The following is a 19,174-nucleotide window of genomic DNA, read 5'->3' as shown; positions in this document are numbered from 1 at the left end:
TGTGCCCTTTGCTCCCACACAGGGCTTTCTGCAGCTGGGATCCACCCTTATCCTCAGGGGAGGGAAACTCAGACATGCCTGAGTGCATGTCATACCTCTCCAGACTACATGCAAGTCCCAAATTACTGTAAATTGAAAATCTGTATAGCACATTACACTCATACAGGGAGGCTGAGTAGTTGATGCTGAGCTGAGAACCTGACAGGTAAACTCTCTCACAGCAGTCTATGTTCACTGTGGAGTGTTTATTTCCCCTTATAAATCACATTTCAGCTTTTCCAATACAACTCCCGCTCACATCTACCCAAACAGAAATGCAGGCTCCCATCTTCTACTTTTTCCTCTCCTGATAATCCTGATTTCCCTCCTTGGGAACAGCTTTCCAGACCAGCCACCCATCACAGCACTCAGGAGCATTATGCATCAGGGACTCGCCCAAATCACTCAGCACCAGGTCTGCTCCACCACACAGATGGCACAGCCACCTCTCCCCAACAGCCCACTGCTCACCTCTGCTCAGGGGCAGGGGCAGCAGAGCTGTCCTGACCTTCCCCACTCCCCCATCTGCTGTACTGTCAGTATTTTCACTATCAGCCACATCTCTCTCACCCATAAGCTAGGGGCATTTCTCTCAGCATGTAGCTCAAGCAGGATTGTTATTCTGCAAAACGTTTCTCTGTATTCTTTGCAAAATTGCACCATATAATGAAAATTTCATGTAGAAATGTTATTTCTGTACCTTCTCACAACAATTCCCATTTCAGCTATTTAACCCACTCCCTTTTGATATTCAAAAGCATCACTGCTCAGACCTCTACTCGTGCCAGTCACCATCAATCAAACCCTTTCCACCTCCTCCCAAAGAAGAGTTTCACAAGTTCCCTTTAGGGGCATTTGGGTCAAACCTCTCAGCCCCCCTTGTCCCTCTGAGGTAGCCTGATCATATCTGCTAACACAGCAGTAGTCACCCCCTCCATTCCACCAGTATTGCCACCTTCATCCAACTGCTTGTCAGCTTCCCCCACAACAGCCACTGCCTGTCCCCACCCTGTGCTGCCCCTGCAGCATGGCAGGACCTCCCACCATCCCACTGCAAAGCCTGTCCTGGCTGCTGCCTTGCAAGCCCCACGGAGATCCATGTTTGCTATGAAAACACTAACAAATTTTTTTTGCAGTGTATCAGGTCCTTGGTGGTAGAAAATAAGAAGATTCCTTCCCAGACCTCTCAGGAAGCAGCAGCTGAAACAGGTGGCTGCAAGCATGTGCTGCTCTGTGGCTGTCACTGTCCACCCAGAGACGCTGCTTCCATCACAGCTCCTGCCACATCCTGGGATCACCTTTGGATTTCATCAGGTTGTCATGAGCCAGCAGAGAAGTTTAAAAAGGCATCAAAGAACTTAGCAAGAAGTATGGGATGCAACTCAGAAGGATATTTTAAACAACTGCCTCATACACCAATACTACTTGCTGTATTACTGCAGCAGTAATATTATCACCCTAATTTTGATCATGACAACACACCTTCAGTGTAAATAGGAAGGAAAGCCTTAATTCTCTTCCTGGCTTGCTAAAATGGTTTAGACAAATCTTTAGCACCTCAATTTACATGCCTGGGGACTGGTTTTGCATATCCTTCCAAGTTCTTAAATCCCAGATGCCCAGCTGTGAGCAATGTGTAGCAGAGATTAACTGTGCTGCTATGGAAGGGGCACCTGACACTGTGACCAGAGCAGTGTGATGAGCAAGGTCATCCTGTGGCCCAGAACACTGTTATGGACCACCTACAGAAATTGTGTAGGTCATCTTTGTCAGGGTGGCATTCCTCTTGTCTACGTTTTCCCCATCTAGTTTATGGCTCAGAGTTAAATTGGGAGAGATAGACAATTCTGAGGGCTATGCCTGTGACCTGCCTCAAACATTTGTCCTAAAGCAGGGTGAAACATCTCTGGAAATGGTGCAGTCTTTCAACTGATGCTGGAAGTACTTAACTACTGTAGAATAACTGCTTAACTTACAGCAGCTGGGCTGAAACACATCCCAGTCCATCTCCCCAGGTTTACTTTCACTCATTTATAAAACGGGATAACAGCACCATCCCAGACACTCTGAGAGTGAGAGGCTGAGCTCATGAATCCCTGGGTCTTGGCAGTCACCACACTGAGACATGATGGAGATACACAGAGCCTCAGACCCATCTGCATAACTCAAAACCCTCAACACCCTTCCCCTCCCCACAGGAAATAAAGGTGTTACCTTCCAAATAAGGTTTCAGTACAATATTAAGGAATGTGATGTGAAGAGAGAAGAAGTGTGCAATACTGAAGTTAATCACAGGAAATAGGGGCTGGAAGGGAATCCCATGAGAGCGACACATTTATTTCATTATTATATCACAGACGACATTAAGCATCCACTGAGTCCCTCAAGGCAGAAGTCTTGCATAAAAAGCATCCCCATTTACCAAGCATGATAGAACCTGAGACTGTTCTATAAATAAAGATTATTTACAAAGAGCTGTTAAATATTTATTTTTCTCTGGAGACTGAGTTCTCTGTTCATTTATCTCTGTTGCAGAATTATTTGGTACCAGGGAGCAGAGGAGCTCACCTAAAAAAAGACTAGGAATCAGTCCAGAGCCTGATCCGGACACAGCACCAGCCTCCTCCACAAGCTGGCGAGGAAAAGCATCCAACCTGACACAGAGGGAACACGAAGCAAACAAAACAGGAATGATCTCATTCAGGAGGCAGAGGTAAAAGAAGGAACACCAGTGACACAGCAGCAATTAATAAATGCTATCACACTGCTTCATCCTTACAGGGCTGCCTTGGCACTGTACATTGAAAGAAGTGACAACCTTCAATTGTGAAGAGTAACTGCAGATTTGCATTACATTTGCTTTGTGTCTTAGGAACAAGAATACGTTTCTCACAACGAAAAATTAGTGATTTTTTACTTGTTTTTTTGTGGGGTTTTTTTTTAATTTTTTGAAGCTGATAGATCAGAGTGGGGGACACATGACACAGGCTGAACCCAAAAAAAATGTGGCTCTGGAATACACTTCACTGCTACTAACCCTTTGTAGTAGTAATTGTAATAGTTCTTACTCCAGCTTGCCAAAAGCTGAGTTTTAATTAAATATTAAAAAGCTATTTGTTAAAATAACGTTTCCATAGCAACTAGAGAAAGCTAAAATACCCTGGCACTTCTGACTCACAGCATATTAATCAACCAGCAGCTATTATATAATGAGCACCTCCCTGCAAGCACCAGCAGGAGCCACCGAATGCCTGAATCCAGAGCTGGACTCTGCTCTCTGTGTGCTGGCTGCCTGCTCCCAGCAAAGCAGAACTGGGGAATTACCTGGACTCAGCCCAGGAATCACATGCCCAAATATTTTGGGGAAGCCACGCTGGAGTCCCCAGGGTCAGCAGGTCCCTGTGGGGGGGCACAAAGGGGGGTGGCACTGGGCAAGGGGGAGTTGTGGTGAGGGTTACACAGACAGAGCTCCCCCCATGCCTGCAGCAGTGAGGGGCTGAGGTGGCTCCTTCCCACCAAGCCCCAACCACCTGCCTCCAAGTGCTTGTCTTGCAAATGCAGTGCTCATACCACATCTATTTCTGTAATTTATTTAATTAATTTTTTTTTCATTATTGGAATTATTTTTTGTAGCAAGCACCTTCCTACTACTAGGCCAACTGTGCAAAACTGAAGGAGTGATTGAATCTTGCAGGGACAAACAAGCTCTACTGCTCAATCAGAAAAGCTTATTTAACAGATTCAATACACAAAGAAAGGCAGACAACCACTCCCCCATCACATCTGATGCCCCCAAAATACGAAAAAACCCTTCTATACTCTATCCATGCACTACAACAACCACCGCCTCAGCCATCCAGCAGTTAAAACTGCCTGACATGTGGCTGCTGCTGGTCCTCACTGCCAACCTTTGGGAGGCTTTGCCCTGGGGATACAGCTCGTGTCAGAGGCAGTGGAATGTCTCCCATTGCCTCATCCACGAGGAGTATCACCACATGGTCCAAAGTGATGGGAACAATTGCAGAAAGGAGTTGAACAGTTGAGGCCAGAGCAGTATTAACTCAGGGGAAGAGTACTGGGAGGGAGAAGTGCAGCTACACTGGTCAGATGGAGTTGGAAACCACCTTCCTCCTCCTCAGTGACTCAATTTTTTGCTTTTAAGCCCCTTTCCTCCTTTTTTTCCCAACGAAAATAAATACCTAACCAGGCAGTTATTAACCGAAAGGAATGTGATGAATATTACAGCATCTGTATGCCAGCTTCGGTTTCCTGCTGCTTTGTTTGGGTGTCACAGACTGTGGCTATGACAACCACAAGCAGTTATTGGACTGATGTCATTTGTGACATCATACTTAATGGAAAAGAAAAGGAAGAAGAGACAGTATCAAAAATAAGAAGAATGGAGCAAGATCCCAAAGAACCACCACACTGGGGCTGCTGGAGAGCCAGGCAGAAGGAATCCCACTCTCACTAAAGCCCAGGCAGCACTCAACTCTTGGGACAACCTACCCTGGGCTGTGATATGAACTGCAGATTAGCAGTTACAGGAATGAAATTCTCTCACCCCTTTTGATCTTGGAACTGTAATGGCAGCTTTTGGCTAAGCCTCATCTCTCTTGACTAAATTTCTCTTGCTCTTCAACCAATTTCTCCTCCACATCTTTATCCTTCAGTTATAATATTTCTCCCTTTTTTAAAATAAAACAGTCTGTCCAAAATTTCCAGATAGTCTCCTCATCAAGCACTGGGGGAATGAGTGTTGATTTTGTGAGGAGTGCACCGTTTGGACAGGTGGCTTTGTTGGTGACAAGTACAAGTGACAGTTTCAGGACTGCCACAGCTAGAGCCCAATCTCTTGCCCCACGTAAGAGCAAGGAGGCAGCACCACTGTTACATTTGGCAAAGCCGTTTCTATACCTAGTTCTGGCATCCCTAAGACACACTGTTGTCATTTACTCTGCAGAAAATGTTTGCAAATTCACTGCTCAAGCTCCAAGAAACAAAAATAACCCCAAATCCATCTAAATCTCATCTGATAAGAGAACAGTTTACTGCAGTAAGTTGTTTTTTTTTTTTAAGTTATACATCCAGAAGCCTTGACATAAGTGAGTTAATTTTTCCAAGCTACCTTTACCCAAAGGACAGTTTCTCTGTCCTTCCTGCCCCCTACCAGACTTGCTGTGCCTTTGCAGTCCAACACTGCAGCCTGCCCTGGGCATCCTGTGATCCACAGCCATCTCTCCAACCTGTCCTGACACAGAACATCCTGGGGTGGGAGAGCAGACACACAGCCATGTACCAGCTGAGGATGCTTCTCCCCAAGCACACACACAACCTGAAGGAACCCCTCCTCTGCCTCCTCCCAGGGCTTGGTTCCCCACCAAGAGATGGCTCTGCCTTGCAGAGAACAAAACTCCATCAGGTGCATTCTGCCCATAATAAAGTGGGCATTGCTTTTAAACAGCAGGACAGAGATGCTGCCTTACAAAGGGATGGGGAATTAAAGCCCAATAGGTAAAGCAACCACCACTCACAGCTTGCTCATAAATGTCCCCAGGTACACTGGAAGTGGCAGGAGCTTCCCAAACCAACACCCTCAGGTAAATGGGAACTTCCAGTCTCCTTTCACTGCTGAGCTGTGACTGTATCTTGCTGCAGTAATTTCAGAGCCATCTGAGACCATACACGAGTTGCCTGGGGAGCTTCCAAGGAGGCTACTCTTGGCTTTATTCCTCATCCTCTTAACACAGCTATAATATATCAGCAGCACCTGTGGATTACATGCCTGTATCAGCACCGCTGTTTTACTTTGATTTAATGAGACAGACAACATCTATGTGTGACCAACAAGTCCTCCTTTGAAGAGCAGGAGAAGGTCTCCAAGCCCATTGTGGAATCAACCACCACAGGGGTGCATTGGGATGCAGAGTCATTAGGTCCTGAAAAAATGTTTCCCGGATTTCAACACTGCCTACCTAACAGAAAAACAAACAATTTTGGTTTTAAGATGAGCAAAGAACTTTTCTAGGACATGGATGTACTTTGAGAGACACAGTATTAACACATGGCATACTTCTGCTGAATTTTCTTCACTTAAATTGTTATCTATTCATCACTCTGAGGCCAACACAGCTGTAAAAACCAGAGACCAGAGCCCACCCTGTGCAATGCCTTGTAAGTGACTCACAACAAATAAGGCCTACAGCTCAATTAGCAGGTCTTGTGTGACAGTCTAAACACCAAGGAGTTAGAAGAAAACATTTGTGATTCAAAGGAAGAATATGAACCATGGACCTTACTGAGGGAGATCAATACAAAACACTATCATCATTTCACATCCCTTTTTTTCACCAGTAACTTCACTCATTGCCATTATCCTCCACAAAAGGCTGAAAGAAGGATTCAGGTTTTTTCTTACCAGTTCCTGAATGCTTGATAGGTGTTTATTAGGGAATTTTTACCACACCTTAACCAAACATGGCTGGACTTGGTTTTTCTCCTTTAACAAAACTAGCCCTTTCTTTTTCAGGCTGATTTCAATCTGGGGTTTTATTCCACCCTAGCCCAAACAGATTTTTGCTGTTATAACAGAAAACAGGCTTAAGCTACTGAAAAGAAAATAGAAACAAAACTCTGCTGATGTCCAAGTAACCACAGATTGCCATCATCACAGAACAGGGTAAAAACAGGACAGGAGTTGAGCTGATTACAAAATCCTCAAAAAAACCCCCCTTATTCAACCCCTCTGCTAATAAAATTTACTTACAGAAAGCAACAAAGCCCATAGCAACAGCATCCAAATTTTAGCCCTGTTATCCAGCCTCAGAGCAGAGAAGCTGCCTTAGGAGCTCACACTGTTCCAGGCACACAGCCAAAGGCTCCAACCAGCACTTCCTGAGGTTCCCTTAGAACAGCACTGGCTGGCTCACCTGGAGAGCTACAGACTAGCCACAGCTGCTGGGAAATCCCAGCCCACACACTTTAGCAATAGATAGGAAAAGGTGGTAGGGCAGCTCCTCTTCAAATATATATTTTCAGGGATATTTTTGGTTTGTTTGGGTTTTTTTTAAATATATAGAAGCTCCTAGCTAAGCTGCTTTAAAGCAAGTGTGCAGGTGTCACCTGTGATATAAAACTTCCTTCAAAGCTATTTTATCTGTTAGGGAAGAGCCAAATATTGGATAGTTTCTATTGTGATGACAAGGCTGGGGTGTTGTCCATACACACAAAAACAACCTCAGGGCCCATCTATGCTCTTTTTCCCTTGCAAAAGATGCAAGTTCACTTCCCAAGGAATGCCTCAGCTCTTCAGCAAGATTCTGTCTTTCCACAGCTGGTAGCACTTGGAAACAAGCTTCAGCTGGTGCTAATGGTACATTCTGCTGACCATATTCTCAGTTAAATGCATTCATGTGGTTTATATCTGTATTGAGATAATCATTCAGCCTATGTGGTAATACAACTGACTTTATTTTGTGGGTTGCAAGGAGGTGCCAAAGGCACTCAACTCGTTCCAAAAGACTGGATTTGCCTGTTGTAAACATTTCTTGAAATGTCTTTAAAAGAAAAAAACTAGAAGATTATCCTTCTATTTGGGCAAGCTTGGATTTCTCACATAAAGGAAAACAGAAAGAAAAAGCTACTCACTCACAGCACTTGATTTCTTACATCCTGGGAATCTCTTGGAAGGCAAGCAGTACTTCTGATACCTACAAAAGTGGAAAAAATTCCATGTAAGTCAGTAGAGAAAAATAAAACAGAAGTAAATAAAAATTAAAAAAAAAAAGAGAAGAAAATAGCAGCCATACCTTCCCCTTTATGATGGATAATTTCAGGTTTTTTTTTATCAGCACCAGGAATGCCAGCAGGAATTCCAGCAATTCCCTTTTCCATTTACCATCACTAACAAGAAATTTCAAGGATTTGGTCCTCCAGCCCTTTTACAGTAACATGATGAACCATGGGAGCCTCTTGGGGAAAAAAAAAAAAATCCACATTTCTTAGGCCTAGCAGACAGTGGAGAGTGCTCACACTGATGTCCTAAGATACCTCCACTGTAGTTTGCACTGGAAATACCCACAAAACATCTGCTGCAGCTGCCATGTTCCAGAACAAACTCTTTGGCTATTGGGAACTTCTACAAAATGCCATCAAAATTGTCCTTCTCCTCCTTAAAGGGACTCACCTGCTGTCTCCCAAAGCTAAAGCTGGCTTTCCTCATTTTTTTTATTTTTTTTTCTTTTTCCCTAAAAATCCAGGAGAGAAATGTTTAGCTTCAGCAGCTGCAAGAGCCAAACTGAACAGAAAAGTATTCCCCTTTGGCAGTGGCTGTATACACAGCTAAAAAACACTGTGCCTGCAGGTCTGCAAAAATGGCTAAAGAGATAATAAACAGCCAAGGGAATGCTCTGAGTAAAAGAAATACAAACAGAAAACCACCCCACAAGCCCCCCAGGAAAAGAGGCAGAAGCTTATTGATTGCTTCAGCAGGACTGTGAGCACAACCTGCACTTTCAGCTCAAGCTGAAGCATTTGGGTTTGAAACTCCAGACTCCTGTTATCTGGCCTGAGGAAGGTTGGCTGACAAACCCAAAAGAAATCACTTGGAGTCTTTTGCTGCTTCTCAGCAGGTTAGGTTGATATTTTTTTGGATCTTTTGAAAGGAAGATATGACTTGATTTCCTGAAAGAGCACACTGGCTACTGGAGGAGCTGGGAAGCCAGAAGCTATTACACAACCATAACCATATTTTAAGAGCTTAGGCTAGAAAAAGCTGCATGTTTATTCACAGATAAAAGGGAAACTGCTTCCCGCTTTGCTCCATCTAAGAGTAAGGCAAAAAAATGCTAGCTGCACTGAATTGTAGAAGAGAAATAAAACACATGGGATAGCCACAGATTTTGTGCTATTTATACCTCCAACACTTTGGGACCCAGCAGGCCACCTTCTGCTGCTCTTCCTCCCTCTTTTGGGTCAAATTCTCCATTCTCACATGGTAGGCTTAGGATGAAGCTGTTTCTGTATTTAATGGGTTTAGTCCAGTTATATTTTATTAAAACTGCTATCTGAAATCCTGTTTTTTCAGTGCTGTGTCCAACACACAAAAGTGACCCTACGATTTGCCAACAGAACTAAATCCAAACCTATGAATAAAATGCTTCTAAAAACAACAAAATCACATAAAGTGCAACACAGCCCCGTCCTTCCCTAATCTCAAACCTCTGCTTAGAATGTTAAGTGAAATAAATACATATGTGTGTGGTGCTGTTGCTTCTTGGGACTGTATAATGACCTTCACAATTTTTGGTACTTCTCCTAAAGACTCAGCTGGCGAAGCTTCTGCAAGGATCCTCTCCACTTTTGGAAACATAAAGCAGAAAGAAACCTTCAGGGTTACTGCATCCAATCCCTTGCTGTGGTAATCATACTGCACAATCCTCTTCAGAAAGTATGCAAAAAGTTTCTGCCCCTTGTGGCTATGAGAATATGATTGGGTTTAATATAACAGCTCAGAAACAAGTTGGTAATATATGTGTGTATATATATACACACATACATATTTCAGATCTTTCAAACTATTTCACAGTTCTGGGAGATCTGCTACTGCTCTTGAATGCTTGGAGTTAGGAAACAGTGAAATGAAGGAGTCACAAACATGTTTCTTATAGAAACATCAGCTTTTTTCAACAGGTAGGTAATTACTATTGAAAACTCTTGGCTGTGTTTGTCTTGAGCATCCCTCTGTAGGCAGCTCTTGAACAGCCTCCCATGGGGACGTGCTTATTCCAAGGCAGCACAAGGCAGGAGAAGCAGCTTTCCTTGCCATGAAAACACCACTTCCCTGAAATGCATCACAACGCTGGGATCAGGCAAGTTCAGGCCAGACCTCCCCTCTGCACAGCAGGCATTCATATAGACATCATCATTTCACCCACATGAGCTGTGCCACACCAACACCCGCAGAGTAATGGACAAGAGCTGGGGAGATCTGTATCTGCTGGCTCCCAGGTGGTGTCATGGTGAGTACACCTACAGAACAGTTAAAATGGGGCTTCTTGAGTTACCACACACCCTCCTGGTTGACAGGAATTGCCTGTTTGTGTGTTTATGTGGCCCACAGCATGCAGTGAGTAACTCCAGCTATCCCAGCCAATCTTCATTCTCTGCACACTGAGCAGGAGACTAAGCCACCAGCTGCTTCATCATTCTAGATTCTTTCCAAAACAACATCTCAGAGCAAAACAAAACAAAATAAACAAAAAGGCTTTTACATACTTTATAAACACCAGCACTCCACATGGTTTCTGCAACCCAAACACTACAGCACGAACCACCTGAAAATGGGATTATTTTGCTTTATTCACCATGGAGTTTTTTACAAGAAAGAGACTGTCGAGATATCTCCAGAGAGCTAAAAGGTAAATCTCGAGCTGCTGTTACAACAGTAAAGAGAAATAATGGTGCTTTTCAGATGCTTGACGGAAAAGTCCCTTTGAGATTCTCTCAACCTGCAGAAATTATCAATTTTTGCAAAAGCGTATTTTACAGAGAGAAACTGAATTGGAAGCCCTGAAAGCCCTTGCTTTCCCAAGCTGCACTTGAGATGAAGGAAAATAAAGCCCATACTCTTCTCCACTTCTTTTCCTGAAGATGCCAGTTTGGTGGGTTAAATCCTGTGGTCTGATGCTGAAAGCAACCCCAGGTCGTGCAGGTCATGCCAACTCTACAGCTCCACCAGCTTTGGTGCTCCCCCACAGCAATTGATCCATCAAATTGGGACTCCCAGCTGACTGCCCCAATGCCCCAAACTGGTGGTACAGGCAATAAGTGGGGAAAAGCTTCCTTCACTAAGCCAACATGCCCAGGATACTGGGTGGGGCACTGGCAGCCACCCACCATGTCCCTGCTCCTCACTCCCTGGTGTTTGTATCATACTAGGCATTTATTAACTTTTCAGTGTAGCTTACACCTATATTTCCCTAAAAAACACCCTGATCAAAATTACCACCTTAGCGATCTGAATTACTTCTAACAGCAGACTAGCAATGCCTTCTATTGAATTTAATATGCACAGCTGTGTTGGAAATGGGGGGTTTGCAGCTTCTCAACTGCAGACTGTTATTACAGCATGATTAGCAGATACAAATGTTCTTGAAAGTAGTCTGTCTCCACACACTGAAAATCGCAGTTATCCCAACAGATCTCAAGAGCCTCAACAGCTCCTGGCTGCTGGTCCAGTGCTTGTGAAACATTCACCAAACCTGGCAGACCACAGCATCTTGGACTAACATGCTCATGAGCATCCTTGCCTTCAACACCGTCTCATAAAGCTATTAAAATTAACCCATTCCTGCCCCCATCCCTACAACAAACAAAATACAACTGAAAGTTTACATCTAAACCCTAAACAGTCAGTGAAAAAGCCACTAAAACTCCCACAGTGCTCTGAAGTCTCTGAGTAAGTGCAAAGACACTGTGTGAATGGTGATGCTTGGACAGACCATGGGGTATCTCCCACAGCACTCCATCCACAGAGGTCTTATCCTTGTACCACTCAGCACCCAAATGTCCTTCTCCAGCCTTTTGAACAAAGCTTAAAAAGAGAGGGCTATTTCCACCCCAGAGCAGCTGCTGTTCCCCCAGAAAACCACTGGTGCTGACCTGGAAAACACAGAGCAGGAAGCCCCTGCCAAGAGCCATCATTCCACTTAATTTGTGTGACAACCACTCACACAAGGTCCTTATCCATGCTGCAAAATTTTCAGGGATGTGTGAGCAGAAGCTGACAGCTTTAGCTTCCTCCAGGAAAGTTTCTATAAACTGCAGGAATAGACCAAACCCCTCTTTGCAATGCCTTCTTGGTATTACCAGCTGCTTTGGAAAATATTAAAAAGCATAAAAATAAGCAAAGAGAAAATAACAAAATAAGGAGTAAATAAGATACAAAACAAAAACCAAATTAGCTGTCTTAAAAAAAAAAAAAAAAAAAAAAAAAAAAAAAAAAAAGGAAAATTTTCATTGTTTTACACACATTTTCACTGTGCAGCACTGTCCCAGAAACTATTCCTCCCCTCTTTGAGATTTAGAAGATTTCAGAAAATGTGCTCTGTGCCAGGTTGGCTTCTAGGGAGAAGCAGGAGTGTGATCCTGCAGGGAAGTGTGGATGGCTGAGGCAGGCAGCCTGGGCAGCCATGGAGGCCACCTTCACCTGAGTGCCACCCCTGGGGACTGCTCCAGCTCCTGGGGCACTCAGGTTGTGCCCATCCATAGTTTTACTTGGAGCTGGTAAGAAGTGATGTGTCTGCTGGTAGAAGCTGCAGTTGGCCTTGGCTACAAGGTGAGAGAGGGGCTGGTGAGGGTTCTAGCCTGGCTTCCCTGGCACTGGACAGACAGACAGATGGTGTGATCCTGCCACTTCTCATCCCAGTGCTCTCTTGAAAAATTTGCAAATGCACAACAGCATTAACCCCACAGCCCTAGCATGGGGAGATGACCATCCACTTCTTCACTGAGGTCCTACAGCCTTTCTGCACCTCACTTTCCAACATTAGGTCTAGTTCATTTGGAACCAGAGCACTGAACCCGAATGAAAGAGAATGGGAAAGCATTGCTCAAAGTGGATTATATTTACTCTTCAACACATCCCCCAGTTGCAGATGTCATCACAGATAAAGGTATATTACTTTCTTTCCTATCTCCTTAACTGTCCCTAACTTCCTTCAACAAATCAAAGTGTTTTCTTGAAGGGTGAGATATCTCAGTCTTGTACTATTTTAAATTGGCAGCAAGGGGTTTAGAGCAAGGAGAAGAACGTTTGATCACATAAGAAAATTCAGCCAGAGAGAGAAAGTGATGTCCTATAGGGTTCCAGCTAAGAAAAAGTTCATTGTTTATTTATTTATTTGGCTTTCAGTAAGGTTAAGCTATTTCACATTATTCCTCTTAACCCTTGCATTTCAGACTGTCACCCTCTGGTTAGTCATCTACATGCCCATAGTAATAAAGGTGTTGGAAAACAGGTGTTGGACCCCTCCTCTGCCAGGGCCATGAATGAGAATTGTTCTCCAGCACAGTGGTTGCTGCACTGTTGTTGGACACTTTTTCTGCCCAACATATATACAGCAATAACTTTTCTTTTTAAACAACCAAGCTGTGGACTGTTAACCTGCTAATTAATTTTCAACACCATGGGATGTCCCCTTATATAGTTACAGAATCACTTATGTTGGAAAGAACCTTTATGCCAAGTTGACCACTTCCCTAAGTACCACATCTACATATCTTTTAAATACCTCCAGGGATGGTGACTTCACTGGGCAGCCTGTTTCAGTGCCTGACCACCCTTTCTGTGAAAAACTGTTTGCTAATATCCAGTCTAAATCTCCCCTGGTGCAACTTGAGGCCATTTCCTCTCATCCTGTCACTTGTCACCCGGGAGAAGAGTTCCAAACACCACCAGGCTACAGCCTCCTTTCAGGGAGCTCTAGAGAGGGATAATGTATCCCCTGGGACTCCTCCAGGCTAAACACCCCCAGCTCCTTCAGCTGCTCCTCATCTGACTTGTGCTCCAGACCTTTCCCCAGCTCTGCTGCCCTCCTGTAGACAACCCCCAGTGCCTCAGTGTCTTTCTTCAAGTTGAAGGGCCCAGAACTGGACACAGGATTTGAGGTGTGGCCTCAGCAGTGCTGAGTACAGGGAGCAATCACTGCCCTGGTCCTGCTGGCCACACTGGTTGTGATACAGGCCAGGATGCCACCAGCCTTTTTTGCCACCTGGGCACAAACTGGCTCATGTTCAGCCATTGTCAGTCAACCAAGTCCTTTTCCTCTGGGCAACCTTCCACTCTTCCCCAAGCCTGTAATCCCTGTGTTCAGATCCATCCAGGTGTCATACAAATTTGATGGAGATACATGGTGGAATTTTTACACAGTGGACAGAGCCAAAAATCACACACTCCTTCCACTACCCACCAAATACCCAAGCTCATAACAACAGCTTGTTAAATGTTAAAGAGGAGGAAAAACCAAAGAGCGAACTGAAGCGAACACAACAGAAAAACATACTGCCACACATCAGTCCCCATGGATGTGGTCTAAATGGATGTGCCAATTTGGGAAGGACAGGGGTCATCATTCAAGGCTGCCTGTAAAAGCAGAGAGGCGGGCAAAAGTGTTGTGAGCAGCAATCCATCAGCACAACTTCACATATGGAGGATGCTAGACTGCAGCCAGAAACATCACCAGCTATTGTCACTGTTCAGATCCACTGTCAGAGTCACACAATTCAAGGCCTCCCAGTATGACTGTTAGGTCTGGCCTGGTCTCTCCAGTTTCAGCCTGATTTCCTCACCACATGACAGAGCCCAGCAGCAATCACTCTTTTCCCTTGCACTTTATTCATTCCCTCTTTTGTTTCCCTCAACCCTCAAGCTGAAAAGAAGAAAAAAACAAACAAAAGTGAAAAAACCAAGACTGATCAAGACCAGACAGTGACTACATTTTACTGCCATAAAAATAAATACAAGAGGAAGGGGTTTCCCTTTTCTGGCTGTTTAGACCATTCCTACTTTTGGCTGTAAGCAAATGTGTTCACAAATTCCTGCTGAACACAGCAGCCATCAGTGCAAAAGTGGTGCAAGAAACAAAATGAGCACAGGATATAAAACATAAAGCAAAATATCACTTTGCTCCTCTCAAATAATTGTGTTTGTGCCTCATTTGCTCATGAAAACCAGCACTGGTAGGTGTTATTGTGTCCTCCTGTTTTCAACAGGAGCATCCACATCCCTATACCTGGAAAGTTCAGTGAGAGGTACCTGGGTCAGCTACCAGTAATCACAGACCGTAGGAAAGGTTGCCCAGAGTACCTTATATGTTGCTACACATTCCTGTTTGGTCCTGAGCTTCAGCTGCTCTCCTCACTGCAAACTCCTGGAGCTCCTATTTGACGGGAGCATCTCCCAGGGCATGTTCCTGCCCGCTGCAATTCTCTCAGCTGCACAGCCCCAGCCCTGTCTCTTCATTCTCCCTACGCTCCAGTAAATGGAGCCAAAAGGGGAAAGTCTGCATACACTGAGACCTTAAAAAAAGGACTGACCCCAAGGACTGGGAAGAGTTGTGGAAATCCCCACAAAGCAGTTGCTTTTGTGGCCTTTTCTCCCTATCCTGGGGACAGACAACACAGTCTGGGCAACGCGTCTGCTTATTCTGTTAAGAATCAGTAACTTTGGGCCCATCCTTCCCCTCCAGCTAGACTTTAACTTTTAGGGCCAAGAATACAAAGGGATGGAATGAAACTCTTCTACAGTCTGTCAGTCTTGCTGTCCCACAAACTTATCCTATCAATTTATCGCCTTAACTGCACTGATGTCTGTATTGAACACTAATTTGTTATGTGTCTGGGTACACAGCCCTGAACAGCCTGGGATGTTATTGGAAACCAAGGCAACAGAGGTCCACTGAATGCATGATTCCTCCAGATCTAAGAGCTGTTCTGGAATAAAATTAAAGTTTGGATCTGCCTTACTTTGAGAAGTGGGTCCATGGGAATCTCATGAGGTTTAACAAGACCAAGTGCAAGGTGCTACATCTGCATCAAGGTATCAATCCTGGTATCAATCCAGGCTGGGGGATGAACAGAACAAGAGCAGCCCTGCTGAGACATGGGGGTGCTGCTGGATGAGAAACTGGACATGTTCCAGCAACGTGTATTTGCAGCCCAGAAAGCCAAACATCCTCAGCTGCATCAAAAGCCCTGTGGGCAGCAGGGTGAGGGGAGTGATTCTGCCATTCCACTCTGCTCTGGTGAGACCACACCTGCAGTGCTGTGTCCAGCTCTGGGGCCCTCGACACAGGAAGGACATCAACCTGTTGGAGCAAGTCCAGAGGATGTCACAAAGAAGCTAAGAAGGATAGAGCACCTCCTCTACAAGGAAAGGATGAGAACTGGAATTGTTCAGCCTGGAGAAGAGAAGGCTTCAGGGTGACCTAATTGCAGCCTTCCAGTGCCTGAAGAGAACTTACAGGGAAGATGGGTCAAGAATATTTACAAGGGCATGCAGTGTCAGGACAAGGGAGAATGGGTTCAAACTGAAGGCGAATAGGTTTTGATCAAATACTATGAAGAAATTATATACTGTGAGGGTGGTGAGACACTGTCACAGGTTGCTCAGGGAAGCTGTGGATGCCCCATCCTGGGAAGTGTTTGAAGGGCTCTCAGCAGCCTGATCTAGTGAGAACTGTCCCTGCCCGCAGCAGGAAAGGTTGAATGAGATGATCTTTAAGGTCCCTTTCAACCCAAAACATTCCATGATTCTATGATTCTACTGGAATACATCTGGACCAGCAGATACTTTTTACAGCTTTCTACCCCACTCAGGATCCAGGATACAATTACATATCTGAGAGAGAATCCTGCTACTACTTGGATACACCTTTGCCACTCACTGCAGCAAAAGCGGGTTTGAACCAAGGAGATAAAGTGCAATTCACATCCTGCTGTGAAGACTGTTCAGTAGAAATGCACTTTCACCTTTTAAAAATCAGACAAAACCAGATTTCATACAAAATTTATCTTCTCCTTCCACATAACCAGCAACACGACACTGAATCTCTTCCGTCTCATGATATATTTAATGACGGGGAGAAAACCAGACAAGTGCACACTCCTTTCTCCAGTACTCCTTGTTATTCTTCCAGAACAATTCTTCAAAGCTACTGAGATCACTGTATGTTACCTCCTTTTTGAAGGATCAGTTACATTGCATCAAAAAGCATGCAGGAAAAGTTCTAGGGCATGAAACCAATTTTTGCGCACTTTTATCTGGGTCAGCTATTCTATTGATTCTGGAAATACTGTATCATTTTTTTAAAGTTAAGGGTTTTTTTAGTTTAAAAAGAAAAAAAAGAAGAGAACATCTGAACTTAAGTCAAACATCCATCTGAGTCAAGGACTGGTTTTGTTGGGTGATGCCAAATCAGAAAGGCTGATTTTTTTATAATAAAATCCATCTAACAGTGAAGAGGCATCTGGATCAACTTCTAAATTCAGTAAATGCCCTCTTCCCATACTGTGTGTATTTTCATTAATATCATTAATACCATCTTTGTTGTTAGGTGTACAAAATTTAACAACAGCTGACAACATCTAAGAAAGCTAACGTGAAACAAACACATCAAAACCACTCAGACACATTTTAGCATTAATTCCTCCCTTCCTTTCTCTGCTCCTCTGCCAAGTTTTCCTCCATAGTTATGAACTATTTGGCACAGCCTCCAGCTTTGCTTTATGTTGTTTCATGAACCAATGTGTGTCTTGAGGTGCACTGAAATAGAAATAATATGTAAGAACTGGCCTCAGGTGACATCCTGTATTAGGAGGAGATGACTTGTTGCAGACATCCTGAAGATCTTGTATCAACTTCATCTGTACACACACATGGCAGATGGAGAAAGGACCCTTTCTGAAGGATTCCTACCATTAGGTGACAGTTTGTAGTATGGACAATGCAGAAAATCTGCTTACAACTTCAGATGACAGCAGAAAAAAAAAATCAAGTAGCTGGGAATTCCAATTAGGTTGGTGAAAATAAAAAGCTAATGAACTGTCTCTCAAGTGCTTTTCCAGAATGGAATGCTTTTACTTCTGAGAGATACTTTTTGCATATTTTGATAATGGTGTGATGCTGTGGTGGGAACACCACCACATTATCCAAGAGCCTGATTATCAAATGTGCTTCTGCTGGAACCTGCGTGCCTGCTTTGACAAAAGCTTGGGATCTGAGCACATGGGGAGAGAGCCTGTGCACTTCCAAGTCAGAGCTCAAGAGGGGTCTGACTAAGATGAGCATTTATTCCCTGGCTGTGGGACACTTGTCTGGCATGCTCAAGTTCCAGAGGATTGTCTGGACAGATCCACCAACCTTTTTATACTCACTTTTCCCAGTCTAGAGAGCTCGGATGGAAATATGAGTAATCATTTCCATCACACCCACTCTCTGACACAAACAAAATCCCCAGCCTAACTGATTTCTGATATGCAAATGATTAAACCCCAACACTCCCTTGCCATGATTTCACCCCATTAAGCCTTGTCTTCATTAGGAACCTTAGAGTCCTGGGCTGCTGCTGGATGCTGCCTCCAGTATTGCACATCTGTAACCAAAGAGCTGCAGACAAGGGAGCTGCTGCTTTCACTGCAGCAGGGCTGGAGGTCCCTTTGCCCAAGGACGGCCCTGCTTCCAGTACCCACCCTGCTGTACTCCATCCATAGCCCAAGTGCAGTTATTAATATACTCCTAACGGCAGGAATTATTGCTCTCTTACACTATGTCTTCTCTCTTCCCCCATGCATTAACTGGTTGCTTGGAGCTTTGCAATTTTTCAAAGAAAATGCTTTGAAAAATAAGACTGAGGAGGCTCACGTTAAATTGGGAAATGAGCACGCCTTGCTGGCTACCCTGAGAAACTAGGACAGGCTTCTCTCGACCAAATCTCCAGGTATCTCTGAGGCAGTAACAGTCGGCACAATTCTTAAAATACGCACAGGCTGATTTGAGCTGGCTTACAGCACTCACTACACTTGCAGCCTTAGTGCAGACTTTTAAAATCAGACAAAATGATTTATGAAAGAAACCTCCAAATGCAAGGCTGTTTGCTGGACCCCCCTACCTTGCTCTTCCATCTCACAACACAGCTAAAGCTCCCCTTGGGAAAGCCTGAGGTACCAAAGTGGGACAAGCAGAGGTACCCACACCTTGGATGTCAGTCCAAATTCAAACCAGCAGCTGTTTCAGTGTTAGAGTGGGGTTGTGATCCACACTTTTCCAGGGCTCCTGACAGCCACCATCTTGCTTCATCCCTTGCTGGGAGATGTGGCACAGATGTCTGAGGGGAAAGTGGAGGGCTGAGCTGGGGCAGCTAGCAAATGGATCCCCAAAATCTCAGAGGAGATAGCTGCAGAGCAGACTTTAAAACAAATATCCTTTCCCAACAGGACATCCCAGGCCCTCTCATCCATGTGCTTGCCTCAATTGAAAATCTTCGCTAGTGGAGAGGAGCTGAGTGCTGCTGGGCCCTACACTCCCCTCAGTGACTGATAAAAGCCAGGCTGAGTAACCAGCAAGTGCCTTCCCCTC

The 19,174-nt window shown here is 44.4% G+C and overlaps 1 protein-coding gene across 4 annotated transcripts in view; it reads right to left on the bottom strand.

Annotated features, from left to right (window-relative positions):
• Positions 1–19,174, bottom strand: part of ZHX2 (zinc fingers and homeoboxes 2) — a 74,637-nt gene that overhangs the window by 34,687 nt on the left and 20,776 nt on the right. For 2 of the 4 annotated variants that reach the window (XM_083864570.1, XM_083864571.1), the window contains exon 2: positions 7,687–7,748. The gene's annotated coding sequence lies outside the window, so the exon portion shown is untranslated. Of the gene's footprint in view, positions 1–7,686; positions 8,299–19,174 lie in introns of those variants that run through there. The other 2 variants (XM_083864573.1, XM_083864572.1) reach the window with 2 other exon arrangements.

This window comes from Zosterops lateralis (assembly GCF_965231275.1).
Source record: "Zosterops lateralis genome assembly, chromosome: 1".
Classification (NCBI taxonomy): Eukaryota; Metazoa; Chordata; class Aves; order Passeriformes; family Zosteropidae; genus Zosterops; species Zosterops lateralis.
This window is presented reverse-complemented; position numbering and strand designations above follow the sequence as displayed.